The following is a 19861-nucleotide window of genomic DNA, read 5'->3' as shown; positions in this document are numbered from 1 at the left end:
AATTATCCTGTCTGAACATGCTTCTGAGACATATTCAACTATGCCAATATCATCTGATGATAATGTTCTTAAACTAGGGACGCAGTGTAATAGTTTCATTACATTCTGTCGGTTTAGATTTATTTTCTTTTTCCAAATGTAGTTTTCCGTTTACTTCTCTTTCATATTTTCCTAGGGGATTTCCAACTTCATGTTTTTCTCCTCTTCTCAGTTCTTGTGACATTGTACATTTTGGATTTAGACTCGATATTGATTTTTCAACGATGCACTCCCTTTCTCGTTTTGCTTCATGATACGTTTGCCCCCTTCTGCGCTTTGCTGGCAAGAGCTGCAGCAAGTTTGGTCTTATCTCCATCACATGTCCATGGTCATTGGCCTTTTCCTGACCCATTTTTGGATTTCCCAACTTTCCTTTTGACTTTTTGTTCATCTGCTGTTAAGACCATGGATGTCCTTCTCTCCATTGAATCTTGTACGGAGATGGCCGCCACGTCGACATAATCTAAATATATTGACAAAATTTCAAGTAACTCATTTTCATCCGTTTGGCTTTTTTCACAATCCTCCTCAATCCTTGGTCTTTTCTTGTCGTTAGCAATCAGATCAGTTTTGGACTGATCCAATGCGGCTGATTCTTTGGAGGTAATAGTGTTGTCTGGCCTCTGTTTGGTATTCGCATGACGAAATAAAGGTGTTTGCGGTGGGGTCGTCAGGTTTCTTATGAATTTCTAGATCCATTTGATTTCCCTTTTTTTATGCTTTCTTTTGCTTGCTTTATTTTGATTAACTTTCTTTTGATTTTGATTTCCCCTGAGCTCTCCTTCATCACTGCTTTTCCATTATGTTTTGTGAAAATGCCCAAATTTTGAGGGATAATAGCCTTGGTGATTGAAAAGGGATTATGTACGTCATTTCCACTGGAGTTAGAGACGTATCATTTGCTGTTGCGCTTTTGGTATTGGCCATTGTGTTAAACGGCCCCTAAGTTTATGCTCTTCTACCTGTTGTCTCATGGGCATACCACCCTCTATTTCTGTTTCATCCTCCCTTCTATCCGGTTGACTCGATCTTACCTCACCCTTTGTGCTTTTTGGGAGTCTGATAATTCCTTGAGTATTAGTCCCACTTTGCACTTGTGTATCTGTGCTTTCTTTCTCACCAGTCGACTCCAGTCTAGGGCGCCTTTCCCTCAATCCATTAGTGTTGTCAACCTTTCCCATTTTCTCAGGCATTTTCCAGTTTCCTTTACACGAGATATGTTCACTAACATGCTTGAATTCCGCTTTTTTCGGTTCCATTTTCCTGAAGTTATGGCTCATCCATTTTGTAGATTATATCACTGCCGCTATTAAGAGGGTAATTCATGGAATTAATGTGCGCCGAAAACTGGGGCGCAAGCGTGAAAATCACAGCGCACGTGTTTGAAACCCACGCAAGAGCCGTTTCCCGATTCATGGAAGGCACTGCGAATGGCTTACCTGGGACCTGCGCTGAATCAGTGTGTGGTGCACACATCACTGCGACATCCCGAAGGCTGTGCGTGAGACACCCAGTGAAGGCACACACTGCCCAGCGCACACACCTAAAAAGGGGGCGGAACACGCAGAATTGGGAACAACACGCGAAAATGTGGGCGTTACGGGGGAAGTACTGCTGCGAAATCCTTGCAACGGCCACACGCACGCTAACACATATTCATGTAATCGAACAGGGCAAACCCATGCGCGCCAAAAGACACGCTAAACTGGAAACACTCAGCATAAAAGTGCACATAAACAACAAACAAGCTCATACAGATACGATGAATGTACCATTCCTCGCAGCAGTGGTTGTGGGACACCGCAGGAGGAGGAGGAAAGCCTTTTTTTTTTTTTTTTTTTAACCCAGGACCAGCCTTTTTGGGTTGCCTGATGACCAGCTCTATGGCAGGAACAGGTTTCCACCCCATATCATCCTAGACCTGGTCACTGAGTGGGATGATGACCTCACATCACCCACCCTGTGCTCGCAAGCACTGAGCCCCTTGGAAAAGGTGCTCAATGTACTGCATTTTTTGGCCACTGAGTCATTTCAGCGGACAACTGCCATAGTTGGGGGCGTCTCAGAGCCCACGCAGTCACTCTGCCTACACCAGGTGTTGGCAATCATGACTGCACGCCCCTCTGTCTGCAGGCACATATACATGCCCAGAACACCCGCAGAAAGGCAGACCGCGGTCCAGGACTTTTACGGGGTGGCACACTTCCCCAAAGTGCTTGGTGCCATTGATTGCACCCATGTGGTTCTACGTCCACCTAGGGCCACTGAGCACATCTATCGCAACCGCAAGCACTGGCATTCCATCAACGTGCAGGTGGTATGCGATGCCAAGGGAATCACCTCTGTCTACGCAAACTATCCAGGGTCCACCTATGATAGTTTCATATTCAGACTGTCACCCCTAAACCGGGTCCTGGAAGCTGGGAGGCATGGTGACACATGACTCATTGGTGAGTACAAATATCTGTGCACATGCGTGCATATCACACACACAGAAATAGAGAAACCCAACTAATCACAACCATTATCACCTCCCTCTGAGCACCTACATGATGACGCCAATACAGAACTCCACCACCCCACCCCAGGTAAGATGCAATGCAGCCCATATTGCAACCCGGGGCATAGTGGAGCGCACATTCAGAGTGCTGAAAAGTCATGTTTCCGCTCTCTTGACCACTCTGGTGGGCAGCTACTATATGCGCCCCCAGTAGCGTGCAGAATCATTGTGGCAGCATGTGTCCTGCACAACGTTGCAACCTGGAGGGGCGTACCAATGGACATGGTGCTGCCCCCAAATCCCCAACCACACGCACGGGCACTGCGCATGGGAGGGGAAAGGGCACATGGCGAGGCAGCCCGTACCCATCTTGTGGCTAAATTTTTCACCTAAAATCACACCCCTGCGGTGCGCATACAGGCCTGGCACATACAAGGTGACAATCGATAATGACAAAGGGACAGTCAACTGTCACAACCTTACCACCCTGAGAATGTGTCCCTGGAAGTGCTACATTGTGTGCATCCCTAGCTACTTAAACAAACCCGATGTCGTGTGACCAAAAGGCACACATTCATGGTGCATAATCCACTACCCCCTTGCAAAACAGCACATCCAAATACTGGTATGTCACCCGCCCGACCCACCATGCCATGCTATGTGAAGGCAACCAAATTAATGCACAACACATGACACAACTGTCACAAAGTGCACTGTGACAAATGGAAACAGGCCAGAGACAATTCCCTCTCGCACATCAAAAGGAAACTGTACACATGAACATGTATTTACCAGCATAACAAATCATGAACACAGGCCCCAACAGTGCCAACGTCAGACAGTGACGAATCACAATAGCCCAAGTGTCCCAATCTGACAAAGCCACCACATGGACCCCTCCCATCTTCAGTGTGTTGCTGGTAGCTAAATGTGGCAGGGTACTGCATACAGCATGAAGTGCATCAACAATGGAGACAGGCAAGTTAATACATGAAGATGCAACATGTAAATATGCACAATAAACAATATTAAAACCAATATACATGTCAACCATACACTGGAGAAACCATCATGAATCCCCACTAGGGGTGTATACACAGTTTGGGCTTCAGACTGGTCACACAACTGATGGAAGCCCAATCCCTCAATGTAAGTTACTGTCACATGGTGCCCTCCTTGCAAGCCCATGGAAAGGGGAAGCAGGAGTGGCAAATGTTTCTGGACCCCAAGCCTCAAACACAAGACAAGCCTGTATGGGCCCAGCTGGAACACACAGTGGATGCCTTCGGATGCCACACAAAGCAACGCACTGTTAAATGAATGCACAATAGACAAAAAAGTGAAACATTTAAAATAAAATTCAAAAATCAAAACTGGCCATGGTTGACCAGGGGGGGTGGGGGAACACCCAGGAAGGAGGAGGTGTAGGGTGCACCTCAACACCCAGATGCGTGGATGTTGAGAAAAAAAACCCTCCATGGGCTCATGGCCTGAACGGCTAGCCTATAGTCGGAGAACTGCCGTCGCTGTCGTCAACCTCTGGTGCAAAAATAAGGTGTGCGTGGTACAGGAGGCTGACCATGCATACACATGGCATGCTACTCCATGGCAGCAAGCATGCAGGTCTGAAAGGTTTGGTTCTGCAGGATGATGGTCCGGAGGTCCCCATGCAGCACCTTGCATGTAGCACGGAGTTCTGCCAGCAAGGCCTCACGTGTTGCACGTACTTCCGCCTGCAAGCCCTCGTGTGATGCACGGATCTCCTCACGGATTGCCTGGAGCTCAGCCGAGATGATGTGTGTTAGCTGCTCTATCTGCTGTTCTGCACGTCTACTCTGGGCCATCTCAAGTGCACCCAGAGTAGCTCTGAGGGAGCTGTTATCTTCCCACAGGGCATCCCTGTGGGTCTCTGCCTTTGCAGCTATGGCTGTGCGCAGGGACCCCAGTTCAGTCCGTCCAGTCCCTGTTGGCCGCCAACATGTCCTGCCTGTGTGAGCGGCACGTGGACCGCGTTACCTGCTGCTGGAGCTCCATCTGCCTTTCGGTGGGAGAATCGAAGTGGCCACCCTTTCCATGGCCTAAGCCTTCATCTCACATGATGCCCCCTGTTGCTGTGCAATGGCATACATAGAATTCTCCCATACAGTTTTACCCGGTGGCGCACAGCCACTGCGTTGCTGGACACCACACCTGTCGGGCCCAAGGAGACGTGGACCTTGCTGTGCTGGCGCTGCCTGTGGCTGCAGGACTGCATTCCTCCTTTAATCTGCTGCCCCAGGAACAGGAGCAAATAGTGTGGAGCGTGACCCAGCATCCGTAACCGCCACAGGTGGACATTCCAACAATGAATGGGCCCTTGATGGGTCTACCCCCAGTGCAGGTGTGTTGGACAAAACAGCATCCTTGCCAGAATCACTCACCTGCAATGGGACATATGGGTCAATATCTGATTCAGCACCAGAGTCATAGAGATCCTCAGAGGTGTACTCCGAGACACCCATGGACAGGATGGTCTGTAGGACCAATGGATTCTCGTGCGCCACCACCCACGTCCTCCACTGGTGCCTGGTTGGGGCTCTGAATACTCCTCCCCCTGCGCCATCTCCTCCTCCTCCACTGCTTCCAGTGCCTCATCACCTGCACAAAACAAAAAAGAAGTAATGAACACACATGTTAACAGCATAGGCCACACACATAGACATTACAGTGTTTACATCCAACACATTAATCAGACATGTTACGCATGACACAAACTCAGCCATGCACGCAGTGCCAATAAAGTGGAAGGGGACCCTGAAAGCAGACACTGATTAGTCTAAAATGGAAAAGCAACAAATGTGCTGCATGGTGCATAGCGCCTGCATCACACAGAAGCCTGTGACTGGCATGGACCTTCAACAAACATGGCAGATACCAGGACACAGATGGCACGTAGCATAGTCATGGCAGAACTGACAAGCAGGCCCAGATGAGAGTGAAACACTACTGTCTCCCATTCGTGTAAAATGCATGTCATCAAATAGTACATGGAAATCACTGTGACAAAACACACCTGTCACACGCTGCAACAACGCCAGTGTGTTCAAATACAGTGACGGGAAGCACATCGATACATCAATGGTAGGTCACTTTGACATGACACAAGTGAATAGGCAGGTTGAAACAGGGCTCAGAAGTAAGCAGGTGCAGTGTGTTACATGTGTAGGTCCTCAACTGTCAATAAAAAGACAACAACCGTAATTACAATGTCGTGTCATGATGGCAGTGTAAGGGCAAGTGCAGTCATCATGTGCAAAGTGTTTGGGTTGTAGGGACACAGTGAACCCCAAATCCAACAGCGGGGGATGGCTTGGAGGCAGTGCACGGGTCACACATGGCAGTTATGACTGCGCAGCCTGAACTGGCAGTCAGTCACAACACATCACATCACCCAAGCAACATACACATGGCTTGGACACACGCGCATGGACACTCACCGGACATGGTCTCAAGATCCGGGAGGTCTCCCACGCCTTAGATCTGATCCTCTGCGATGAACCCTCCAGCGATCGCCTCATGTTCTGTGAGTTCATCGTCCTCTGGTGGTGTCCCACTGCCAGTCACCAGAGTAGAGGCGTAATTAGCCCACTTGTTTTTAGCTCAGCATTTGAGGTCATTCCAACACTTCGAGCAATCATCGGCTGTGTGCTTCACAAATCTCAAGGCACTAATGTGGTCCGCGATGCACTGCCAGTGGGCCCTACGCTGAGCAGGCGTAGTTTTGCACCCTGCCATCACCAGCATGTCACGGCCATGTTCCGATCAGTAGCCCACAAGTGCGTCGAGTTCCACATTATTAAAACTCTGCTTCCTTGATGTGCCGGTTGGCCGAGCTGTGTCTGGGGTTCCAGCTTGTTCCACAAGAGCACGCTTCTTCCTCTTGAGAGGTGGTGCAGACTCTGAGTGGCTTACGCCGCTCCAGTCAGTAGGGGCTGAAGTGCAGGTGGACTTGCCACTGGAAGCAGGCAATGGCATGATGACCAAAGGTCTCACTGCAGGCATTGGCTGCTGGGTGCTGTTGCCAGGACCAAGCGCCACAACTGCCTCTGTGTGAGTGGCTGGGACCAACACTATCCTGGCTGGGTGACTCACAGCCGGGGTGGTGTCAGCTGCAGCTGCCCCTGCAGCATCCACAACCTGGCTGCTCGGGGCAGCAGATGACATTGCTGCCCCAAATCCACATGGCCTGGTGACAGCAACTTTCACCGCCACACATGGCTTGGACTTCGTGACACGGAAGTCGGCCTGTGAGTCATCCCGTGCCTGTACCGTAACCAATCTGGGCCGGTCTAGCAGGCCCTGAGCTGGAGTGGTGTCAGCTGCATCTCCCTGACCCACTGTGGGGGGCATAGCTGTCCCTGAATGGTCCTGGACACACTGCCCACGTAGGCCACCCTGCCCACATCGCCCACCGCTGCCACGTCCCCTACCGCAGACACCTCTGGTAGGTCACCCAAACATGCACGTGACCCCTCGGTAGCCCACGTGCGTGGAATTAACATCCCGCAGTACGCTGTGGCACCCAGAAACACAAAAAATGCATACGTGTGGAACACGCAGGCTACTATGACCTCGTGAATGAGGTACGCAACACATGGGAGCAACCACAGTCGGAATAATATGTGCGTGACTCACTGTCTGCCTGGAAAAATGAAGAAAAAAAATATGCGCAACTCCCCCGCCAAAACAAGAAGTAAGCACTGGCGCAGTAAACATGAAGTACGCACTGCAACCATTGTGAAGGAATCGCGTGTGAACCCACAAGAAGAAGAAGAATCACATGCTGGCTCTCCACAAAAAGCACATAAAGCAAAATGGTGTCCTACGCGGACCTTTAACCCGTGCCGAAAGCAACGCCTACGCGCATCACGTCACTCATGCGCTAATGGCCTTTCCTCGAATTCCACGCTAACGTGCTGTTTTTTGCACATGCAGAGTCACTCTGCATCAAGCTGTCCCTGCGAAAACACATAGAAGACCACGCTACTGCCCATAAGGCCATTTACCTGCCCCCAACACCCTGAGCTGCCTCCTACGAGACATCTGCTGTTGCCAGCCAACTCAGTGTTCCTGCTGCCAACGTGTCCTGCAATTTGGTGCCTGCCCTGTAGCTGCGACCACCTCTGCTGAAACAGAAGACTCCCCACTGCTGTCCCATCGCTCCACAGCCCAGCCCCAGGACCCAGTTGCCCACCCACACCTGCCTTGGGGGTAGCCATGTCGCACCAAACACCATCTGGGACCAGTGGCAACCTCCTGGCAGAGAGGCAGAGGGCTGCCAGCTTCACTGCCAATGAAGTTGGCATCCTGATGGAGCAAATCCTGGGGCATTATGACACCCTCTTCTCCACATTGCGCACCAACAACGAAGGACAGCGGAGGATCTGGGAGGACATCGTGGGTGCCATCAACGAGGAGGGGATGGCACCCCGTGACTACAAGCACGTCCTGAAGCGCTGGAAGGACTTTAGGTCCAGCACCCTCTACAAAGCCCGCCACCTCGTCCAGGCAGAGGATGATGTGGGGCGCCGGGCCCAGTTAAGCAACATCCAGATGAGGGTCCTGGAGCCCATATACCCAGCGCTTCACCACCAGGTCCTCGAGTTGCAACCCGTCTGGAGTCGAGTGGTAAGCGTCCTCCGTAGTGCATGTTGAGCGGTGGCTAGAGTGTGCACCTTGGACTTATGTCTGGCATGCCACATGTATGGATGACTGTGTGCAGGGCCATGACTGTGCTGCATGTGAGTCCAGTCAAGCATGTTCCACATCAATGCTGTCTGTATTGCAATACATGATGTGCACCAGCATGTGAAGATGCACCCATGTTTGCATGCCTGTGTCTGGATTTGGCCATGCAAGGGGTGTGAGACATGGATGCTTAAGACACCTTCATGGACATGCATGGTGTAGGTGTGTCTGAGTGGTGAGTGTGTGACTGGAAAACACCATGGATGCATGACACATGAGCATCACAATGCATAATTGACTGATGCAGCCCAGTTGTCCATGAATGCACTGTGACGGGAGGTACACATGGCCAGATGCATGACTGTCCTGTGGTGTGTGTGCATGTCCCCTGATGCATGTGAAGTCCAGCCCCCCTTCTGATGTTCACACAGTGCCTTGGACATGGATGCAAATGTCTGTAGCACATGCCATGCTTGTATGTGCATGTGTTGCTTGCACTGACCCGTGTGTTGTGGAGGGTGATAATGGATATGACGTTTGACTGGGCCACGAATGTGCATTTGTTTTGTATCTAGCAGACATTTGTTTGGTGCCCTGATGCTTGTGTTCAATGTCTCCCTATCTACAGCGTCGATGGAGGAAAAGGGCGGAGACGGCTCTGTGGAGTAAAGCGGCAGGGATGCCTCCATCAGGCAGAAACGCAAGGCGCAGTCACCCTTCCATGTTGCAACATCTTCCGGGAGCGAGGGGACTGGTGCTGCGTCCGCTATTACGGCCACAGAAGGGGCAGATGAGCCTCCACAGGGGCAGGACAATGCGGAAGACGGTGCAGAGGCATCCAGGTTGGTGGTGGTTGAGCAGGAGGAGGAGGCCGCATCAGATCCGCACATGGGGCCTGGAGGGGGTGATGCCACTGGTGCAAGTGGTGCAGTCCAGGGGCAGGAGGCAGCACAGGTCGCAGTGGAGGGGCCTGTGCCTAATCCTGTCCCTGCTACTGAGACTGCATCACTGTGCACCGGAATGGATGCCTCAGTCCAGTCCTGTCCACAGGTAGAGGAAGAATCCACGTCAACTGACATTCCTCTACCTGCGGATGTGGCAATCTGTGACAGGGTTGAGCCTGTCCTAGTCGGTGTTGTGATGCGCACACGTGTCATTCGTGATGATGTGCCTGCTTCCTGGCAGGACCACGCACTTCATCACCAACAGACGTGTGCCATCCTGAACTGGCTAGGACGGCTCATTGTCGAGGGTTTCCTCCATGTGCTGGGCACTCTTGCAACCCCCTCCTTCTCTTTACCCACTATGCGCCAGTCGTCCTCCATGCCGTCTTCCAGCCCAGATGACACCATGGCCCCCTGTGGACCTGTCCCAGCCACTGCAGCTAGGCTGGTGGAGATCCCATCCCTGCCAGAGTCGGGAGTCGGAGGTTCAGAAGAGGTGGTTACCCCAGCAACAGGACCCCTAGCAATGGAGGTTGTGCAGGCACCTTCGAGCAGGGCACGTGCACGACGGCCCCGGGGGTTGCCATCGTCCCGGAGGCAGTTGTGGTGGAACAGGCAGATGGCATCAAGGCAGCAGCAGGCTCAACGTACGAGGCGTCGGGACTTGGGGGCCAACTACATCACGGGGGCAGGCATCGGCCAAAGGGCAGGAGGACCCTGGACAAAGTGTCTTCCGTGTGGCAGCGGAGGGGCCAGAAAATAGGTGGAGAGCGGCGGCGGGCAGAGAGGGCACAGCTCACCATGGTCAGGGCGGAGAACTCCATGCGGCGGGCATTGAGGCGGGCAGAGTTCCTCGAGGACACTCGCAGGGAGTTGGTGGAGAGCATGGCGGTGTCCCTGCGAGCTCTCGAGGATAGAGCACAGTCCCGCATCCGGGCTATAGACACGGAGTTCGATGATGCCCTGGCCAAAACTCTTAGAAACAACGTTGAGCCGTAAGACTAGCCCACCGCCCTTGTACATAGTTCTGTAGGGTTAGGTTTTGTTTGTTTTTAATTTTTTTTGGAGTACGTGGACATTGCTCCACTTTTTGTATATACTGTATTTTTTATAGGGTTTTTTTGAAGTTTCATTTTGTGTTGGGATCATGGACCCTTCAAACATTCCTTGTACATAGTTGGAGTATTGTGTTTTTGTTTTGTTTTTTACCCATGGAGGAATGTTTTTTTTTTTGGTTTACCGTTTGGATGTTGATTGAGTTTGGACAAGGACTAGTTTAAGGATTTTCACTTTTTTGGGATATCATGTTCCTTTGGATTTTGTATTTCATTTCAATTTACATTCATTTCTTTTTCATTGTCATGTTTGCTTTTCCTCTGGTTAATTTCATTTTTATTAATACATTTCTATGCAGTCATATATTTTTGTTGTCTGCTCTCATTTGTTTGGTGCATGTGTCAATCGCCATTGGCTCAGGCATGTGTCACTGCTATGTGGCTATGTTGGACATGTATCTGGGTGCATGCATGTGTGCTTTGGTGAACGCCATGCCATGCGGCCAGTACTGTGAAGTGGGGCCAATGGATGGGTGTGGAGTTGCACTGGGGGGTGCAGCGTAGGGTGACATTTGGGTGGACATTTGCTACATGATTCTATTTTGTGTCAATGTGTTTGGTGGGGGGACATGAGTTGGGGCCTGCCTGCAGGTTGCCATCACTGGTGGGATGGGCCGACATGAGCCGGGGCCTGCATGCGGTGTATGGTGCCATGTGGGCTGCCTGCGGGGCATGGCCATGGGTGTAGGGGGTCCCCTGTGGAGTGGACTGCCTGCGGATATGGCCATGGGTGTTGGGGGGGGGAGGGGGGGGTCCCTTCTGGTGTCGGCTGCCTGCGGGGCATGGTCATGGGTGCTGCTGGGGGATCCCCTGTGGAGTGGGCTGCCTGCAGGGCATGGCCATGGGTGATGGTCTGCCTGCAGGGCATGCCCATGGGTGTATGGGGGACCCCTGTGGTGATGGACTGCCTGCGGGGCATGGCCATGGGTGCGCAAGCGTGGTACGCGTATTCAAGGGGGTGGGCAAGGTGATTTTCACACGATTTGGCTGGCTGAGGGGGGTAAGTGTATTTGCTGGGTTACGGTAGGCCTTTTTCACGAGATTTGGATGCCGCGAGTGGGGTGCATATTGAAGGGGGTGCGCGGGGAGATTTTCACGTATTTTGGATGCCGTGAGAAGGGTACGCATATTCAAGGGGGTGTGCAAGTAGATTTTCACACGATTTGGCTGGTGCAAGCGGGGTACGCTCAGTTTTTCACGTGATTACAGTGTAGAGGGCTGTATGCTGGTCCATGGTTCGCGTGGCCCTTTGCACCGTATTGGGGATTTCTGTGGCTTTTTCTGGCACAAGGGGCGTTCTTGGGGGCGTAACTGGCGCTGCTGAATGTTCGCTGCGCCACGGCTGCAATTGGCTAGGGAAATCCTTGAAACCCGCGGTGCACCTAAATGCTGTTTTGCGCTGCGCCTGGCGCACACGTGGCACACACTCCCTCTCTGCGCTAGGCACGTGCACTACTTCTGCGCTGAATTCTATGAATTGGCCCCATGTCTGTTTTTTCTGCTAACTCATTTTTTACCAGGTCACTCAATCTTTTGTGCCATTTTACGGATGGTTCAGCTTCTATATCCAAAATCTTCTGTACATTTTCAGTAAATGTTTCCAAATATAAGAGTTTTGAGTGAACCATCGCGAGTAGCGTCTCATGATCTTTAAGGCTGTCATTCAGAGATTCATACAATTTTATGAACAGGGACATTGGAATTGTCACGTTGTTATGGATCTGGATCCCGGCAGCTACCAACAGCTGCCCTTGTATTCTCTCTTCTGTACAAGCCTGTTGATTGCCACTTGTTTGGTGAAGCAAGTCTGTGCAGGATGAATCATGCGTATTAGCTCTTACGCTTTCCTGATCAAAGGCCAGGTTGTTTGGTGAATCGCTTACCATTTTTGCCAGCTTTCGTGATGTCTTTGTTGTTTCCTCACTTGCTTTCTTTCCACCCTCTCCAAGTTCCATTTCTACTGGGCAATCGGGCTGTTAATCGCGCCTCTCTTTGCACTTCCTCATTGTTAAATAGCGGCAGTTGATTTCTTTACCTCCTCATTATCCGTCTCCTTAAGTTTCTCGGAGATCATGTCTTGCAGCATATACTTCTTGTCATTTTGTGCGACTTTGCAGACCAATATTCTCCGGGTCCATCTTGGATTTTCAATTGCTTCTCCACCTCCTCTCTCATTTTCAGATCTACCAATGCTCCGCTGAAATCCCCTTTTTCGTGTGATCAAGTGACCCACTCGCCAAGCTCCTAAAAACCACTTCTATGCACTTGTTTTCTTTGCCTTTTCCATCTTCATTCTGACCGGCAAATGGGGTTGAGCTCTGTTTTGAATTATTCAGCTCTAATTCCAGCTGCTTTATCCCTTTCATTGGGGCTGACTGGACGGCGGAGCATTGGAATGACAATCCTTACAGGCTGTTACTTTCGTCAATTTGGGGCACATACTCAGATAATTGCAGTGTCGTCTCTGTGTTGCCTGCAATGAGCTACCATCCCTCCTCCTTATGTATTTCTCTACTTACCTCCTGTGAGAGCTCATCCTCTAACAGCTCTGCATCTGTAATGTCTGACCTTTTACATCCTGCCCTTCCTTAAGCCCTTGCAGTAAGGGCCAAATGTAAATAGAGTAGTCAAAGTCCACAATCTAAAAAAGTTGCAGCTCCCCAGAAACTGCTGCATCTGTTTCACCGCGACTGGCTGAGGCGTATTGTGAACTGCAGTGGCTCTCTGGTGTTCTTTCTCTCTGGGTGATATCACTTGCCCCAAATATGCTACCTCTGTTTGGCAGTACTGCAATTTCTCTTTGTCCACTTTGTACCCCTTTTCCGCGAGCAAGGTGTGGATCATTATTGAATCTCCTCGCCACTGCTCCTCTGAAGTGCTACAGACTGACAAATCATCCACATACTGAATTACGGTACTGAACACATGTAAATCCCAAAATCCATTTGAACCAGGCACTCAGATTCACAGTACCCCTGTGGCAAACTTGTGTGCTGAAATCTTTGACCATGATACATTAACACTGTGAGGTATTGAGAATCGGGGTCTGAGAAAAAATCTATTTTTTTAAATCAATCACTGTGAAGTGGGTCGACCCAGCAGGGATATTACAGAGAATGGTGGCAGGATTCTATACAACTAGAATCTCCCTCTCAACAATATTGAGGGGGTGCAAATCCTGGACAATCCTCCAACTGGACCCCTTCATTTTCTTCGCAGGGTAGAGGGCCGTGTTACATGGGGACACAGAAGGTTGTATTATGCCTTGCTTTAGCAACGCCATAATCGTCTCATAAATCCCTTTGTCTGCTTCTCAAGCCATGGGATACTGCTTAACCGGTGGTAATATTGCACCAGGTTTCAATTATATTCGCACTGCTTCAACACTCTTCAGCCGCGCCACATCATGAGGATTGCTGGTCCATAAATAGTATGGCACTTTTTCCAAATCCTCCTCCACTGTGACGATGTATTTCTAATGATGACCATGGTCTGTGGCACTTCCCTTTGCTATATCTCTCTCTGGCAAGGCACCCTAATCTCAAAGACCATCTCCTGTGTCTTCGTTGTCTTCGAACAATTGCTTTTCAGACATGTCCCTTAGCGACAAGATTGGATCGATGCACAGCACTGTGCGCCTTTCTCTGCCTTCCCCATCAGTGCCTGAGAGAACCACCCTGTTCTTGATTAATCCCACCTCCAAGAGAATTGGCATAACAGGCCTAAACAGTCGGTACCCACCATGTCCGATTCCTGATCCCCAGGACCCAACTCAACAGAACCATTACCCAATAAAGAAATAAAGTTGAATGCACAGGCACCCCCCTCTTATCGCACTGTTGATACAATATGCAATCAAACGTGCTGCTTTCCGTATCAGATACAAACCGGGAGTCGATCATACTATACCTTCCTCCTTGAAAGCAATCAACATTTGTAACTTACTCAAGAGGTCTCTGCCCAGAAGGTTCGCTGGGGTAACTGTACAATACAACAAAGGAGCAGTTACATTTTGTGTGCCTACCTTAATACGTAGATCTTCAGTATAAGGAACTGACAGGATAGCCCCAGAGAATCCCTGTGTGTCCATTGTTTACCTTGGGGTAAAGATTTTTCTCCCATTTCTGTACTTGTGCTGGCATGGTCGTGGGATCCCCTAGGTCTGTGCAGCACCAGTCACTGGAATTTGCTCAACCCGTGCCAGCTGCAATTGCACAGAGCCTGGGGCATATGGCAGGCTTAGGGATTGCATCTGCTGAGCTCCCATGTTAAAATACTGTTACCTGTCTCGACAATCTCATTACAGATGTCTCAACCTCCCACATGACCAAAACTGAATCCCATAGAACCCTCCATAATTATTTACCATTGGCCCATTAAATCGGGGACCCATTCCTCCAAACCCACCAAATAACCCACTGCTTCATGGAAATTGTTCCCTACCCCTCGAAAACCCCGTAATTTTCCTTGTACTGGGTGCATACCCATCCATCCAACCCTGTGTCATGCCTGATTCATCATATCCCTGTTGTCTCAATTGCCCCTGCTGCCCTCCATAACGTTAGTAAATACTGCCTCTTTGCCGTTTGTTTTCTGGACAAGCTTCGCTTCTGCTTTTTGTGCCTGTACTTTTTGTACTCTCCTTTTCTTTTTCTGGTCTACTTTTACAGAAATGCACAATGTGTGTTTGAATTTCCAGCTAACTCTTGGCCTACACCGCTACCACCTTATCTAAATCATGCTGAAACTTCCTTGGGGTGTCTCTTCTTTAACATGTGGTAGAAAATCTCCACACTCTTGTCCCATGCTTCTCCCGTCTCTGCCCTCCACATTGGCTGAATTAACTGGATGTGTGCGGCAAGATCATCATCTAATTTCATAATTTTAGATTAAATCTAATTTCTTTCTGGTGTATCCGGATACATAATCTTCAGTGCTCCCCATACCTGCGCACTGCAATTATTAAAAGCTGCTCCATCATGGGCATTTGTATCCAACTGAACTCATGGATACATCGCTCTCCTCGAATGCTCATCTGACTGCTCCCCATTAGAGCTGTGAATAAGCTTTTCATGTCTCCTATGGCCAACAGGACACCGGCAGTGTGTTTCTCTAATGCATAAATCCACTTCCCGCCCGCCAATGATTGAAGGGAGTGTCTTCATCAAATTATTCCGGTCCATGCACGACCACGAGACATAATACACTTCCCAGACCCTTCTGGAGTAACGGAAATTGAGCTGCACACACTTTTATTGGGGCATTTCTCATTTGCTACTTACTACGGCCATGCAAGTTCCCCTGTGTGTTCTAAAAACCCCATGGTTTTCTTTCTATCTCTGCTACTAGAGCTGGAGGTAGGGCTGCTACACCCTGCTCTCCCTGCTCGGCATCTGATTCCCATTCCTCTTCGTCTCCTGCTCCTGTTATTCCTTCCCCTTACACTTCTACAGGCACAGAAGCATACTCTGCACTACCGTAGGGTGCCGGCTCCCGTCCTCTCTGCTAAAATCCTGTACCCCTGGTAATATTTCTGTGTTCCATGTCCACATTGACCTCCTTGATAAACGATTTATCCAACCTAACGACAACTCACTAATGCCTCCACCTTGCTTCCTCTACATCCTTTACTTGTCTGTTCACGTCTTCCCGCTCTTCATTTCTCTGCTACCGTAACAGCATTATCTCTTTCTCCGCAAGCTTCAGCGCTGTTCATTTTTTTCCTGCTCCTGTGTCTTTACCACTCTTCACAGCCTAGGCTCTATCCTAGCAGGAAAAGGGCTAACCTCCTCCTTCTCCCTCGTTCTCAATCCCTCGTCCGCTCTTCTAGTTGCAAGCCTCACTCTCTCCCATTCTTCCACCCTTAACCTGTCTGCTAACCTAGTAGTCGTGGGAGTTATTCCCTTACCACTGTAACGCTCACCTGATTCCCGTAGAGGCGCCGGTCTTTGACTGGGCTTATACGGTATCTTCAAAGGTGATGTGTACCACACGGCTGGCTCTTTGGGCTGGACCTCTGTGCACTGTATGTCTGACTCGAAGGGTAAGATGTCTGCAGATAGAAAATATGGGATTAATGAACTGGGGTTATTGGGGTGTCCCTATCTCTTTCCTCTTCTCCTCTCCTGTAGACCCCCAAAGGTTAACGCTCTCACCTTAGGTAAGTGAACGCCGTGCTCTCCATCTGCCTCGGGGCAGGGTGCTGTAACCAGTTTCTTCACTGGATAAGGGGAGCAGGCCTCTTGACTTCAGAGGACTGCTGTCCGTCGTTTACTGCACGAACGGTAAGTTTCGAGTACTTCTAATGTCTTTAAAGTCTTTAGTAATGATGTCTCTTGTTTTGCAGGGTTCCGGCGATGGTGGATGATGGGCTGAAGTGAGTTGAAGATGGAGCCCGTGTGATGAATAGAAGCGCCTGGAAGCACGTAAGTAAGCGCTTGTTGCCTGCTTCACGATGCGCTCTAACTGTCTTTTTATTTTGCAGGTACAAGTTCGGAGCGGCTGCAGGGTGCCGGAATACCCACTGGGTTAGATGTGGAAAGGAGTAATGGCACGTGAGTATTAAAGTTCCCCAATGTCTTTAAACGCACCTTGTTTTGTCTTTCAGATGCGGGATGCAGCACCGAAGGCCTCCGGAGCGTGCGAAGAGTTGGTAAGCTTTTGTCTTTCAGATGCCGGAATGCAGTGTGAAGACCTCCGGAGCGCACGAAGAGTAGGTAAGCCTTTGTCTTGCAGATGTCGGAATGCAGCGCGAGGCGTTGGTGACAGCCGATGGACCAGGTTAGTGAAGAGCTGTCACTGAAGACCGTAATGCTAACCTGTTCTTTCTTGTCTTTATAGGTGTTGCTGAAGACTGGATTCAGGATGGTAAGCCTTTTTCCTTAGGCCCAGGATCAGATGCTGAAGACACGATGAGCGTTCTGCTGCAGAGGATGCAGAATAACGCAAAGCAAGATTCATCCATCGGGTGTGGTTTAAATAGCCTCCTGTAGTGCTTAGGTGTCTCCTTCCACAGCCACGCCTAGGTAAGAAAAGAGTTCCTGCTTTCCAGAAGAGTTCCAGTGTTCTGAACCTAGGGAGTGGCTCCTGCCCCACCCAACAGGAAAAGTAGTTCCAAACAGAAGAGGATCAGAGGCTCAACTGGCAGGCAAGTAAGCAGCATGGTCTGCTGCAGGTAAATCCACCCAAGCATTATGAGCCCGGCGCTTCCAGCGCTGGGACTGGGCATATTTATGAGCCTGGTGCCACTGGCGCCAGGACTGGGTCCAAAAGGTCCCAATTGGGACTGGTTGGCACTCGGAACCTGGGTTATGGATCTGCTTCCAAGGGAGTTGGGAAAACCCTGACCTTTTGGAAGCAGAGATCATGACAGTACCCCCCCTCAAGGCCCCTCCCAAACCGGGCTTCTCCGGCGGTTTTGGCTTGTCAGGAAATGTTCGGTGAAATCTTTTGATTAGGCGAGGAGCGTGGACATATTCGGCAGGTTCCCAGGATCTCTCTTGGGGGCCGTAGCCTTTCCAGTCAATTAGGTAAAATAGTTTAGATTTGGAGATCTTGGAGTCCAGAATGCTTTTGACTTCAAACTCGAGTTCTCCATCAACTAGGATAGGTTTTGGGGATTTAGTTAGTCGGGTTTGAGGTTGCACGGGTTTTAATAGAGAGACGTGGAAGACCGGATGTATCTTCATGTGCGGGGGCAAGTCCAACTTGACCGCTACTGGGTTTACTATGGTAGTGATGGAATAGGGACCAAGGTATCTTGGGTTGAATGTGCGTGGCCCTTTTAGAGGTAGATATTTGGTGGATAACCAGACTTGATCCCCTACTTGATATTGAGGGGCTTCCTTCCGATGTTGATCTGCTCCTTTCTTGTATTGATCTTTAGCCCTTTGAAGGTAAGAAACAGCTTCCTTAAAGGCTTGGGTGATTGTAGAATGCAGGTAGTCTACTGCTGGTGTTTCAAGATCTTGGAGAGGATCCAACTCCGAGGTTCGAGGGTGACTGCCGTACAAAAGAAAAAACGGGGTTTTCCCAGTTCCCGAATGGACAGAGTTATTGTAGGCATATTCGGCTATCCAAAGGATGTCTTTCCAAGTTTTTTCAGTTTGTTGCAGCATGCAGCGTAAATACTGTTCCAGAGTTTGATTGGTCCTCTCGGTTTGTCTGTCGGTCTGAGGGTGGTGACTGGTCGATAGTCTCACATCAATTTGAGCCGACCGACAGCAACTTCGCCAAAAATGAGAAATAAATTGACTACCTCGATCCGAAATTAGAACCGAAGGAAAACCGTGCAGTTGGACGATGTTTTCGAGAAACTCTCGGGCCAGAGTTGCTGCTGTTGGCAAGCCTTTGAGCGGAATGAAATGCGCCATCTTGGAGAATAAGTCCACGATTACTAGAATCGTATTGTATCCGGAGCATGGAGGTAGATCGGTGATGAAGTCCATAGAAAGCGTATGCCAAGGGCGAGGTGGGATGTCAATAGGGCGTAAGAGGCCTGCTGGTCTTTCCTTTTGACTCTTGTTTTGGGCGCATACTCCACAGGACATTATAAAGTCTCTGATATCTTTTTTCCAAGACGGCCACCAGAAGTAGCGCTTGATCTTTTCTGAGGTCTTGGCTATACCGGGATGTCCTTCCATTAAAGAATCGTGATAACAAGAGATTACTTTTTTCTGTAAATCTGTGCTGGGTAGGTATAATCGTTCTTGGAAATACAATAAGTTGTCCTTTACTGCAAAGTCCTTTCCCTGCAGATGCCAATTCTGTATGTCTGCTGGAGTTACAAGTTGCCTGGCTTTATCCTTAACTTCCTCTATGGATTCTGTGGCGATTACACCCAGAATTCTTTGTTCGGGAATGATTGGTACAGGTTTAGGGTTGATCAAGTGTTCTTCCACTCCCATCCGAGAAAGGGCATCAGCTTTACCGTTTTTTGTACCAGGTCGATAGGTAATTATGAAGTCAAACTCGGCAAAGAATAATGCCCAACGGAGTTGTCTAGAGGATTGGGCTTTTGCGGTTTTCAAATATTGCAGGTTTCGGTGATCCGTAATCACAGTCACGGTGTGTCGGGCCCCCAGCAGATAATGCCGCCAAGCCTTAAAGGCAGACTTGATAGCCAGAAGTTCCTTGTCAGTAATCGTGTAATTGATTTCAGGAGGCGAGAATTTGCGGGACCAAAATGCCACGGGATGCAACTGATTGGTTATCGGGTCCTTTTGTGATAGAACTGCCCCCATGGCAAGGCTTGAAGCATCAGTTTCCACGATGTAGGGGAGTTCGGGGCGAGGGTGTTTTAAGATTGGTGCAGAGATAAATTTAGTCTTTAAATCCTGGAAAGCTTGTTCCGCCTCGGTAGACCATTCAAAACGTTTGTTTTTCTTTAACAAGGCAGTGATGGGCTGGACTATTCAAGAGAATTCGGGGATAAACCTGCGGTAAAAGTTAGAGAAGCCTAACATGCTTTGCACACCTTTTACGGAGGATGGTGATGGCCATTTGAGAACTGCATCGACCTTCTTTGAATCCATACG

The sequence above is a fragment of the Ambystoma mexicanum genome, chromosome 3p, assembly GCF_040938575.1.
Source record: "Ambystoma mexicanum isolate Mex_15411 chromosome 3p, UKY_AmexF1_1, whole genome shotgun sequence".
NCBI lineage: Eukaryota > Metazoa > Chordata > Amphibia > Caudata > Ambystomatidae > Ambystoma > Ambystoma mexicanum.
The sequence above is the reverse complement of the archived record's forward strand: the minus strand, read 5'-3'. Positions refer to the sequence as shown.